We start from the raw sequence: 11,147 nt of genomic DNA on the forward strand, positions 1-11,147 counted from the left end.
CAGAGTAATATTAATAGGCGATGTGCTTTGATTTGAGTTAAATGGGGCCAAGCTTCAACTCTCATCATTGAATGTAGAAAATATTGAAACTCACTGTACTCACTGTGTATAACATTTTGGATCACTGTAGGCCCATGCACTATTCGGTTTATAGTCATGTATGTAGTCATATATTCATATAATTATTTTCTTTAACAACTACAACGTAAGAATGTAAAGTTACAGGTCCAGTTACATGTCATTGTGAGAAATTGATTCACTGTTTGTTGGGGAATAATTATACAATGCTAACAGACACACCCCTTACAGACAAACAGAAAATGTCAGTACCTTTCATATGTTAATGATGACAGTATCAGAACAGGTCTGGCTCCATAGCTCAGTGGTTAGAGCACTGGTCTTGTAAACCAGGGGTCGCGAGTTCGATCCTCGCTGGGGCCTGTAAGACACTTAAATGACACTTTTGAGTAGATATCAGTGTATGAATATGAATAGCAAAACAATAGAAGAGAACCAAGCAGGGGGCCATTCTTTGTGGATTACTCACGTAACGTAAAAAAAATGCTATGCTCATCGTAGAGTTGCTAAAAGTCTGTATGTGTTACATCCACGCCTGTCCCGGACTCCATTTCCCATTTCCCTGAACTGACTCCAGCATCATGACACTAATATTGTGTTGGTCCCCCTTTGCTGCAAAACCAGCATTGATCTGTTGAGGCATAGACTCCATTAGACCCCTGAAGGTGTGCTGTGGTATCTGGCACCAAGATGTTAGCAACAGAACCTTTAGGTCCTGTAAATTGTGAGGCTCCATGGATTGGATTTGTTTGTTCAGCACATCCCACAGATGCTCGATTGGATTGAGATCAGCAGTGTAATTAAAAATGTAACTACAGAAATTATTTACACACATTCACAAATCCACACATGCCAGGGTGACGAAACTTTTAAACTTTTCTCAAAAAATAAAAAATTTGAGCCAAAATTAAAAAATCTTTGGAAGATATTACTGAACATTTATTTAACTATAGCAAAAGTTAATTTCTTAAGTTAATTTTTCATGTCTGTTTTTTTGTGTTCATGTAAAATGAGACAAATCTGATAATATTTGAATCTTATACCAGTAAAAGACCCTTATCTGCATCTTTGAGTCCTCACTCATTTCATCCAACCACCTGACTGTGACAAAGGTTGATTTTATCTGAGTGCTACATCTGCTATGTTAGATATATAATCTCAGATGTGTTTGCATGATTTTTTGTCTTTCTAGAATACACGTTCAAAAAGGTACAAAAATGTCTGGAGCTTGTTTTTTTGTTGTTGTTGCTATGTCCTGCTTTAGGTGTTATACCCTTGCAGCTGTTGTGCTAAGCAGAGATGAAATTTATGACCTGATCCTGAGTTTGCAAAGTTCCTGCATTGTGGCTCTTATTTGGAAGAGATGAAACATTTCCCTTTTTCTCCTAAGATCTAACAGAGTTTGTCGATGTCACTTACTTGCTGGAATTCAGGTAACATTTGAGTGATTTGGGTGCAATATGTTTCTCTGATGTTGTTATATTTGCTGCACTGTGTAAGGAAGTGCAGCTCCTCCTCTACGACTCCATCAGGGCAGTGTGAGTACAGTCTGAGCTCTCTGGCTCTCCAGCTCTGCTTGTGTCGGCCCATCTCCACAGTCAGACTGTGCTCACTCAAACGATACTTCGTCAAGAGTTCCCTATCGAGAGGTATCTCGATATTGTGTATGGGATAAGCTTCTTTTCTGGAGAATATGAAGCAAAACTTTATTATATAAAGGTATCGATGTCAAGCGCAATGTCGCTGCACGGTAATAGCATGGCGTAATAGAGTGCGGTAATAGAGCACTCTGTTACCGCTGCACGGTAATAGAGTGCTCTGATTGGCCGGGCTGCGGTAACTGCAGGAACCTATGGAGAGACGGCCAATGGGGGCGCTCTAGAGAGACCACCAAAAAAGGGACTTAAACCCTTAAGCCCTTAGGGTATTTTAGAGTATTTTTGTCTGAATGACATGCACAACTTTAAAGACTCATAACTCCAAAACTATAGCAAGGACAGTCAAATGGTAGGTATCATTTGTTTGCAAACTTTTTATATTTTTAGAAAATATACATTTTTGTATATTTGGACAATCTAGTGCTGATAAACTGCTTATAAAATACTTAGCAAGGAGAGTCAAATGGTAGGTATCATTTGTAAAAACACTTTTTATATTTTAAGAAAATATAATTTTTTATTACATTTGGACAATCTAATGCTGGGAAAGGCCATATTATAGTATTACAATATTATTTACATGAAATACTATTAATATAATATTAATATAAATACTATATATATATATATATATATATATATATATATATATATATATATAGTATTTATATTTATATTATATTATATATATATACATAATAATAACAAAATAGATGTAATTTTAAAGCTTAGAATCTCAGCATTCCAATGTATCTGTCCATTTTGATCAACTCGTAACGAGTGCTTGAGTTATTCATCTAAACCGGAGTGCACCGCCCGCTGGCTGCTATACAAATGCATGGCCCTAATATTCAAAACTGCACAGATCAATCACACATCGGTGAGGGATATTTCGAGATCCACTCAATGGATTATGTTGATTTTGGACTCATTTCAACCGGGAGCATCCACTGTAAGTATGATGTGCTGTTTTCAACGATTGGAGCATGTTTCATGAAGTTAGAAGCCTAAACGCCACTTTAGAGTGACTGTTATTTAGCTCATGTGCTCCTGTCAGGTTATGATTTGTTCAATTCAATGAGTAATAACTTTCGATCCTTTTGACGCATTATGGTGACTTTGGTCTCTTTTTAATCGCGAGAGTCTACTGTAAATATGGATGTGCAAAACATAACGTTTTGCATTGTTGCCAAAAAGTTCAATTTTGGTTTCATCTGACCAGAGCACCTTCTTCCACATGTTTGGTGTGTCTCCCAGGTGGCTTGTGGCAAACTTTAAACAACACTTTTTATGGATATCTTTAAGAAAAGGCTTTCTTCTTGCCACTCTTCCATAAAGGCCATATTTGTGCAGTATACGACTGATTGTTGTCCTATGGACAGACTCTCCCACCTCAGCTTTAGATCTCTGCAGTTCATCCAGAGTGATCATGGGCCTCTTGGCTGCATCTCTGATCAGTCTTCTCTAGATTTGCAGTGGTCTGATACTCCTTCCATTTCAATATTATCGCTTGCACAGTGCTTCTGGGATGTTTAAAGCTTGGGAAATCTTTTTGTATCCAAATCCGGCTTTAAACTTCTCCACAACAGTATCTCAGACCTGCCTGGTGTGTTCCTTGTTCTTCATGATGCTCTCTGCGCTTTAAACAGGTGCATTTACACGGACACTTGATTACACACAGGTGGACTCTATTTATCATCATTAGTCATTTAGGTCAACGTTGGATCATTCAGAGACCCTCACTGAACTTCTGGAGAGAGTTTGCTGCACTGAAAGTAAAGGGGCCGAATAATTTTGCATGCCCAATTTTTCAGTTTTTGATTTATTAAAAAAGTTTGAAATATCCAATAAATTTCATTCCACTTCATGATTGTGTCCCACTTGTTCTTGATTCTTCACAAAAAAGTACAGTTTTATATCTATGTTTGAAGCCTGAAATGTGGCAAAAGGTCGCAAAGTTAAAGGGGGTCGAATACTTTCGCAAGGCACTGTATATTTAAAACTGAAGTTTACTTAATAAATTTGCGTTAAAATATTTGTGCTGACGTAACTAACTGGGCAGTGGATCTGTAGTTCCCAGCTTGCTTTGCTAGGGACTGCGCTATGAGAGAAAATGTATGGAATAAAGTGTTATTTATGTGTTTTTCAGTAAAGGGAAAGAAGTTATTTGTTTATTTTAGTGTTTAATGTTCAGTTATGTTGGACATTGAGGAGTTTCTGTTTTTGTGGTTACCATTATGCAGAAGAGTGGTGCCTGTGTTTAGGCTGTGGGCACTATATATACAATTTCATTGGATGGAATTCCTGCTATCAATTAAATATTTTTAGTTTGTCCAATGAGTTAATTTTGCATTTTATTTTTAAATATATGATTGTTATTTAAATTTGTTAAAGGCAAATTAAATTGATAATAGTGTTCACCTTACATAATAAACTTATCTGATAACATTTTAAGCTGTCATATGGTGGTCATATGGTCTTAATAAATTAAACATAAAATAACAAACGGCACATATAAATATTATGTAACAGTGACAAGTTTAAATGGTTTGTATTTACTCAAAGAAATTGTGCCAGTTTTACTTGAATTGTTTTGTTCATATAACTAAATTGTTATTTGTAAAAATTGCTCAGTTGTGTGCAACCACTTACCCCATATTTTTTACGTAAATTCAACATGTCATTTTTTTGAGTGTACCTTGTAAGGGAAGATTCTTATATAAATATTAAAGGGTATTGTGAACTTACAAATACACTAACAAATACACACACACACACACATACACACACACACACACACACACACACACACACACACACACACACACACACACACACACACGAGACTAGTAAAGAGGAAAAAAGAGAAGGAAGAATGTCCAAAGATGGCAAAGAATGAAGAAATCAACATCCTCTGTCGGTGGAGTAACACAAGTCAGTTCCTCAGTTTTAGTTCCTCTGGAAAAACCCGAAGTAACTGCATTGAGATCAATGTAGAAGACTGTATAAATTCCCCTGTCTTTTGTCTCTTGGTTGTGCATCTTTTGATTTGTTTGATAGGTGTATCCTCGTGGAGAAATTAGTTATCTATGAGTTTTGAGTATATACTCAAATTGCTCAAATATATTGCTTTGAACTGCATACAAGGTAATTAGCCTGCGTATTTGTCCACTCATACAGGACTGCCCTGTTGAGATTAGAAAAACTGAATATTATAATCTTTAATCCTTTGATATTTTGCTAACAAGTATTAAGTATTGTGTATTGTGTAACCAGTATTTTTACCTTTTGTTTAAATACATTTTTCTTTTATAAAGACGAAATACTGTTCAGTTTTTACTTCATTTTATAAAGACAATTTTTAAAGAATAGAAAGAGCATTCTAGTACATCTTACAAGGCCAAGGTCAACCAACCAGAATCTACTGGAGGGTAAGCATGAATTAATTCAAATGGTTATTGACTGATTATTGATTTTGTATTGTTCATTAAAGGGTAAAAGGTCATACACATAGATTACTCACTGCAAAAAAAATGCTTTTCTTACTTAGTATTTCTATTTAGTTTCTAGTCAAAATATCTATAAAAAAAATCTTACATTTAGAAACATTTACTAGACAAATAAAAATGATTGTCATGTTTTGGGAAAAAATTAACTCAAAATTAAGAGAGTTTTTGCTTTAAATAGACAAAAAAAATCTGCCAATGGGATAAGAAAAATAATCTTGTTTTCTGTTTGAATTAAGGTTATTTTTCTTACCCCACTGGCAGATTATTTTGCTTATTTTAAGCAAAAAATCTCTCTTTGAGTTATTTTTTCCCCAAAACAAGACTTTTGCTTGTCTACTACATCTTGTTTTAAGATTTTTTAGATGTTTGTACTAGAAACAAGACAAAAATACTAAGTAAGAAAAACATTTTTTGCAGTGTTGGTATAAGTTAAACAAGCCAGTGGAGGTTCAGACCTGATTCTGACCTGACAGCACAAGACTACTTAAATAAATACCAGGTCTCACCACAACTGTTAACTGTGTGTATACCACATCCTGTAAATATAACATAGGCATATGTTGCATTATGTGAGGGGTTCTGGTGGCAATAACATTGAAATATGTAGACAGTATGAAAGTAAATTGTCTAGAAAGGTAGAAAACTGATCAAATATATAATAAAAAAATGCGTGTATTGCTAAAGCCAGTAACGCAAATAGGAAAAGTATTGATGCAAAAAGGATAGTTCACCCAAAAATGAAAGCTAATCGATGTGTTTGAGTGAGAAAAATAAATATATTTAAACCTTTATAAAGTATAGTTCCGGCCGATCGCCTTTCGTGGAAAAAGTGTTGAGTGCCTCTGCAGTTCAAAATGCTCACACTACGCCTGATGATCATACGCATTTTTAACTTCTTTCAACACTTTTTCCATAAATTGAATAAGGCGATCGGACAAAACTTTACTTTATAAAGGTTTAAATACGGATATTTTTCTTACACAAACGCATCGATTTGCTTCAAAAAGGCCTTTATTAACCCCCAGAGACGTGTGGAGCATGTAATTTAAAGGACAGATGCATATGGACTTAAACAGAACTGAATGGCTAACCCACCCCACCCAGTTGGCTTGGAAAATGTCTTGGCTGTTATCTTAACTGCCTAGGGGGTATGGATCAGTGTAGAACCTAGATAATATAATCAAGATAACATAATCAAGAAAAGAGAATATTATACACCAACCTGACTCCTCCTGAATCTCTTACAGGAGTTGAGTATAGAGGAAGTGGCTCTTGACCAAGAAGAGTGACAAGGCCGCGGTAAACCGCACAGAAGGTGACGCGGCACACAATTACACAGGTGGCTTGATGCAGTGCAGATAAAAAATGCAGTCTGCTGTAGCTACTCTTGACACTGAAAAAAAGTTTAAAGCCTGTTCAAACTGTGAACAATTTAATTGTGTAACAAATATTTACATGTTTAATTGACCTATTCATGTAATTTTGCCTGCTTTTTTATTATTATTATTTGCATGTTATCATGATTAGAAGATCTGTGAAGAAATTGTTATAGTATTTCACTAGCCTATATTAATGTACAATATTAATATTTTGCTCTATTTTAGATTAACTAAATTAAGCCTTGGCGAGCTTAATAGACTTTAAACATTTTTAAAAAATGTTTTTGAATGGTAGTGTATATGCACTCTTAAAGTCCCCATGTAGTCAATAATTGTATCCCTCAAAACTTTTTTTCTGTGAAAAAAAATTCTTTATCATTAAACAAAACTGACTTTATGTTGGCTTTCCCCAATCTATTTTCTGTTAATGCTGGTAAACATATTATACACACCCATAACATATCTATGTGAGTGGCCTAAATGATACATGAAAATTACTTTTAAGCAATTAAAAAAACTTTTTTGCAAACAATATGACTATCAAAACAGTAGACAAGACGCAAAATGGCTGGAAAGATGCAAAAGATAAAATCATACGGGAGAAAAGCACTCAGAAGTGTAAACCCATATCTTTGTGTATTTTCAGTGGTCTTTTATTTTGACTGCCTCAGATGCAATCAACTCTGTCTGTGTCTGTAAAGGTGTGAACCAAATGGGCCATTCAATTTGAATAACAAAGCAACTGTGTTCAACAGGAATTTTGAAAGTCTTTTTTCCCTATTGTAATGTATATCCGAGTGAAACGGCTTCACAACCTAAATAATTCAGGGCGGGACTTTTTGTCCATCACGAATTGATTAAATTGTTGTCGCTGCTATTGCTTTGATCTCGTGTGAGTGACATACCGCCCTTCTGTCAGTAAACACATTATCAATGAAGAGAAAAGATGTTGCTTCATGTGGGAGGGGGGAAGGTTATTTTTTAAGGTTATAAGGGCACATCTTTTTTAAAAGATATGTATTGTGTTGTATCATATGATTAAAAGATGAGATGCTATCTAGTGATAAACCCCTGTTACACATTTTAAATGTACCAAGTTAAATCCTAAATTTACCAGGTGAACTCGAACTTGAGTGATATGATTGTGCAACGTCTACAAAAGGAACAGGAGAAATCAAAGAAGGAAGCCAAGAAGAAGAGGAGGAAGAACAAACCCCGACCTCATCTTTAAGGGAAGGGGGATGATTCAATTAGACAGCAAGAAAGATTAAACAAAAGATGCATACAAATTGTCAAATAAATAATTGTTGAAGAAGGATTTGAATGTGAATTGGAAATGCTGACAAGCAAGGTTTATGGCCTTAGCACAGAAGAGAATCAGTCTGCTTGTCAACTTAAGAAAAATATTGGGCAACAGAAACAAGAGGGAAGGGCACAACATTTTTTGACTGTCTCAGTTTGTGTAAATTCACTGGGGTTCAGAGTATTATTATTTTTTCCCCACGTGAAGTACAATTGCGTGGCTTCGTTTTCATAAATACAGTGTATATTTGTTTCGTGATTTACCCGGAAAGAATGGAAGCAAAATGTGACAACATGCCCCATGGGTGGGGTACATTGTAACATGACCATATGACAGCTTAAAATGTTATCAGATATAATTAAAAAAAAAAAAAATGCAAGAAAAACTCAAAAATTTTGTATAAAATACAATTATTAACTTTTTCATATAAAATAATGGATTTTTTGAATAACACACCACAAAACACATGATATACTGCACAGTTCAAAACATAATAATAATTAATAACTTCTGAACATTGACTCTTGGTCTTTATTCCCCCTTTTCTTGTAGTTTCTCAATAGAATTCATAAAATATAATATTATAGTTCTAATGGGCTCATTGCACAACTCAGATTTAAACTCGGCTAGTTTTGCTGGTTAGATCAGAATTTTTTCTCTATATAGTGTTGATATTGCAAGTAGTAAATACACCAAGTTTCGTCATGCTGGCATGTGTGGAAAGTTTTACACCATGAGTGTTACAGCCCCGCATTACTTTGTGCCCCTCTCACCCCTACATCCTGAGGCATACATGCATCCGAAACATACATTCTGAGGCGTTTAAGCAACAGAAATAGTGAGGCGAACGAGCAACAGAAACATGCATCCTGTGAAGAGTACATGCAACAGAAATGTACATCAATATACATACAACTCTTGTAAAATGCATGAAGAAAAAACTCCAAGTTACAATCAAACCAATAATAGGAAACAATATGCTATGGCTACTCCCAGTTAGTCGAGCACAGTAGGAATTTTTTAATAGATATATAGAATAATAATGGGTCAAGTGTCTTGAAAATGGCTAAATACTGAGCAGCTCTGGTTGAGTTAGGCAGGTCATTCCACCAGCAGGGAACAGTCAAGGTCAAGGTAACGGTCTGTGAAAGTGATTTTGTGCCTCTTTGGGATAGCACCACAAAGCACAATTCACTCGCATACAAGCTTCTGGAGGGCATGAAAGTCTGAAGTAATGAATTTGGGTACAGGGGTGTAGAGCCAGTGGTCGTTCTGTAAGCAAATACCAGTGCCTTCAATTTTATGGCAATTGCCAAGTAGTAAGGTGTGACGTGCGCTCTCTCTGACTCTGTAAAGACCAATCTTGCTGCCGCATTCTGGATCAGTTGCAGAGATTTGACAGTACACGCAAGAGAGCATTACAATAGTCCAGTCTTGATAGAACAAGTGAATTACTATTGACCTTTTGGCACACTAGACCTACCATGTAGTACTGTGTTGATAGTCATATGCAAATAATACAAAGATAGACAAACCTCTTGCAGATACAGAGTGTACATTTTAGATGGTAATAAGGACAGGGGGAAAAGTTAGACTCAGTGGTTACAGCACTGGTCTTGTAAACTAGGGGTCACAAATTCAATCCTCACTGGGGCCTGAGCAATCGAGGACACTTCTGAGCCAGTATCAAACCAACTTTGCAAAACATAAAATGGCCGTCAATCCAATATAACAAAATCAATCAAACAGATCTGATAAAGTTCAACACTGCAAAAGCCACCAAGATAAAGAACTTCAGACTTCATGTGCAAACAAACTGGGACACATCTTAATTACTGCAAACTGCAGCCAAACAATGATATGACCCACTTTCTAATTCTTAAATGGGATTGATGGTTGTGTTTTTATTACTTTTTGGGATTGATCTAATGCTACTTGATATGTTGAGTCAGTCTCTGTGCCTTTCAGAGTGTGGTTTCAGTCCTGTGTTCCAGGATAAGGTTAAAAAAGGTCTCAAAATGGAGTCTGTTTAAACCCTCTGTCTTGGTAGGGAATCCCCCTCCTTTTTCTTAACTCATGATTAGGGCTGGGAAAGTGTTATTATCGCGTTAACGCATTAATTAATTAAGGCCGACAATTATTTTATTGCGCATTAACGTAATTATTTATTATTACCGGTATGTTGAAAGGCCGTTGCTCACTGCCTCAGAATACACATTCAGAAACACCCATTGGTCACAGGAGAATACAGTGCTGTCTGTAAGCCAAGGGCTTGACATTTTTTTGTCTGGGACAAATCAAATATTAAAATAACCAGAAACGCGAGAATGATTCAGATTTTTTTTTTGTTATTATTATTATATTCAATGTAAACAGCGATTGATAGTGGAGTGTATCTCTGCCTCTGGTAACAAAGTCGCGTTGAGGCTTGCGCTGCCTGTCTTTGTGAGAGACATTCGTGGAGAAATCAAAACAATTGAGCAGCAAAATATTCACAGAAGAAACATACTGGGGTAAAACTGAGCTTTTTGTAGTTGTTGATATTTATGATTTATGATATTGTTAATAACACAAGTCGACTTTGCAATCGTGAATTGTGTAGCAAATGGTGTAGCCTAGTTCAATAAACAATTAGCCTAATTAATATTAAGTTACTTACATTTTTAGATCCAAACAACCTTTTTTGTTCCATTTCACCCATGATTTCACTGACGAAAATAGTTCCAAAAGAAAGCAACACTCAGCGCGGTGTTTTGTTACTGAATGATTCAGTGTTTTGAATGAATCATTTGAATGAACGATTCAATCACTCACTTATGAAGACGATCACTTACTGCCCCATATTGGCGGTTATGTTTAAAAGTATAATTGCATGTTTTATTTAGAACAACAATCTTATTATTTTTTATTGCAGCTGTATTTTTTGCAGTTTAAATTATTTAATTTGATTGGTAACAGCCTATAGTGTCTTTACTATTATAACTGAATTTATTAATCAAATGTAAGAAATTAACATGAAAGATGATGCATACATTTAATAAGATTTTTAAAAAATGGCCTTTATAAAATTAAATAACACCCTCTGGTGAATATCCCAAATATGCAGATTTAAGTAGGCCTATGCAAAAGCTGATGAGAATATTCCTTCAGAATCACTACATGTATATCACCAATTTAATTGAAGTTGATTAAATTAATGTTTAAGTTGATATTTACAAGA

The 11,147-nt window shown here is 35.3% G+C and overlaps 1 long non-coding RNA gene and 1 other non-coding gene across 4 annotated transcripts; both read left to right on the plus strand.

Moving 5' to 3' along the window:
• The first annotated feature begins 368 nt into the window (after positions 1–368).
• Positions 369–441, plus strand: trnat-ugu (transfer RNA threonine (anticodon UGU)). The gene has a single exon. It is a non-coding gene; the product is annotated as a tRNA-Thr (tRNA).
• Positions 442–4,715: 4,274 nt separating this feature from the next.
• LOC137083698 (uncharacterized) lies at positions 4,716–7,021 on the plus strand. Of its 3 annotated transcripts, XR_010906578.1 has the most exons (3): positions 4,716–5,167; positions 6,271–6,393; positions 6,493–7,021. It is a non-coding gene; the product is annotated as an uncharacterized lncRNA (long non-coding RNA). The 3 variants fall into 3 exon arrangements; XR_010906576.1 differs by lacking the exon at positions 6,271–6,393; XR_010906577.1 differs by lacking the exon at positions 4,716–5,167 and having other exon boundaries at positions 5,575–6,393.
• The last annotated feature ends 4,126 nt before the right edge of the window (positions 7,022–11,147 follow it).

The sequence above is a fragment of the Pseudorasbora parva genome, chromosome 7 (assembly GCF_024679245.1).
Source record: "Pseudorasbora parva isolate DD20220531a chromosome 7, ASM2467924v1, whole genome shotgun sequence".
In the NCBI taxonomy this organism is placed as follows: Eukaryota; Metazoa; Chordata; class Actinopteri; order Cypriniformes; family Gobionidae; genus Pseudorasbora; species Pseudorasbora parva.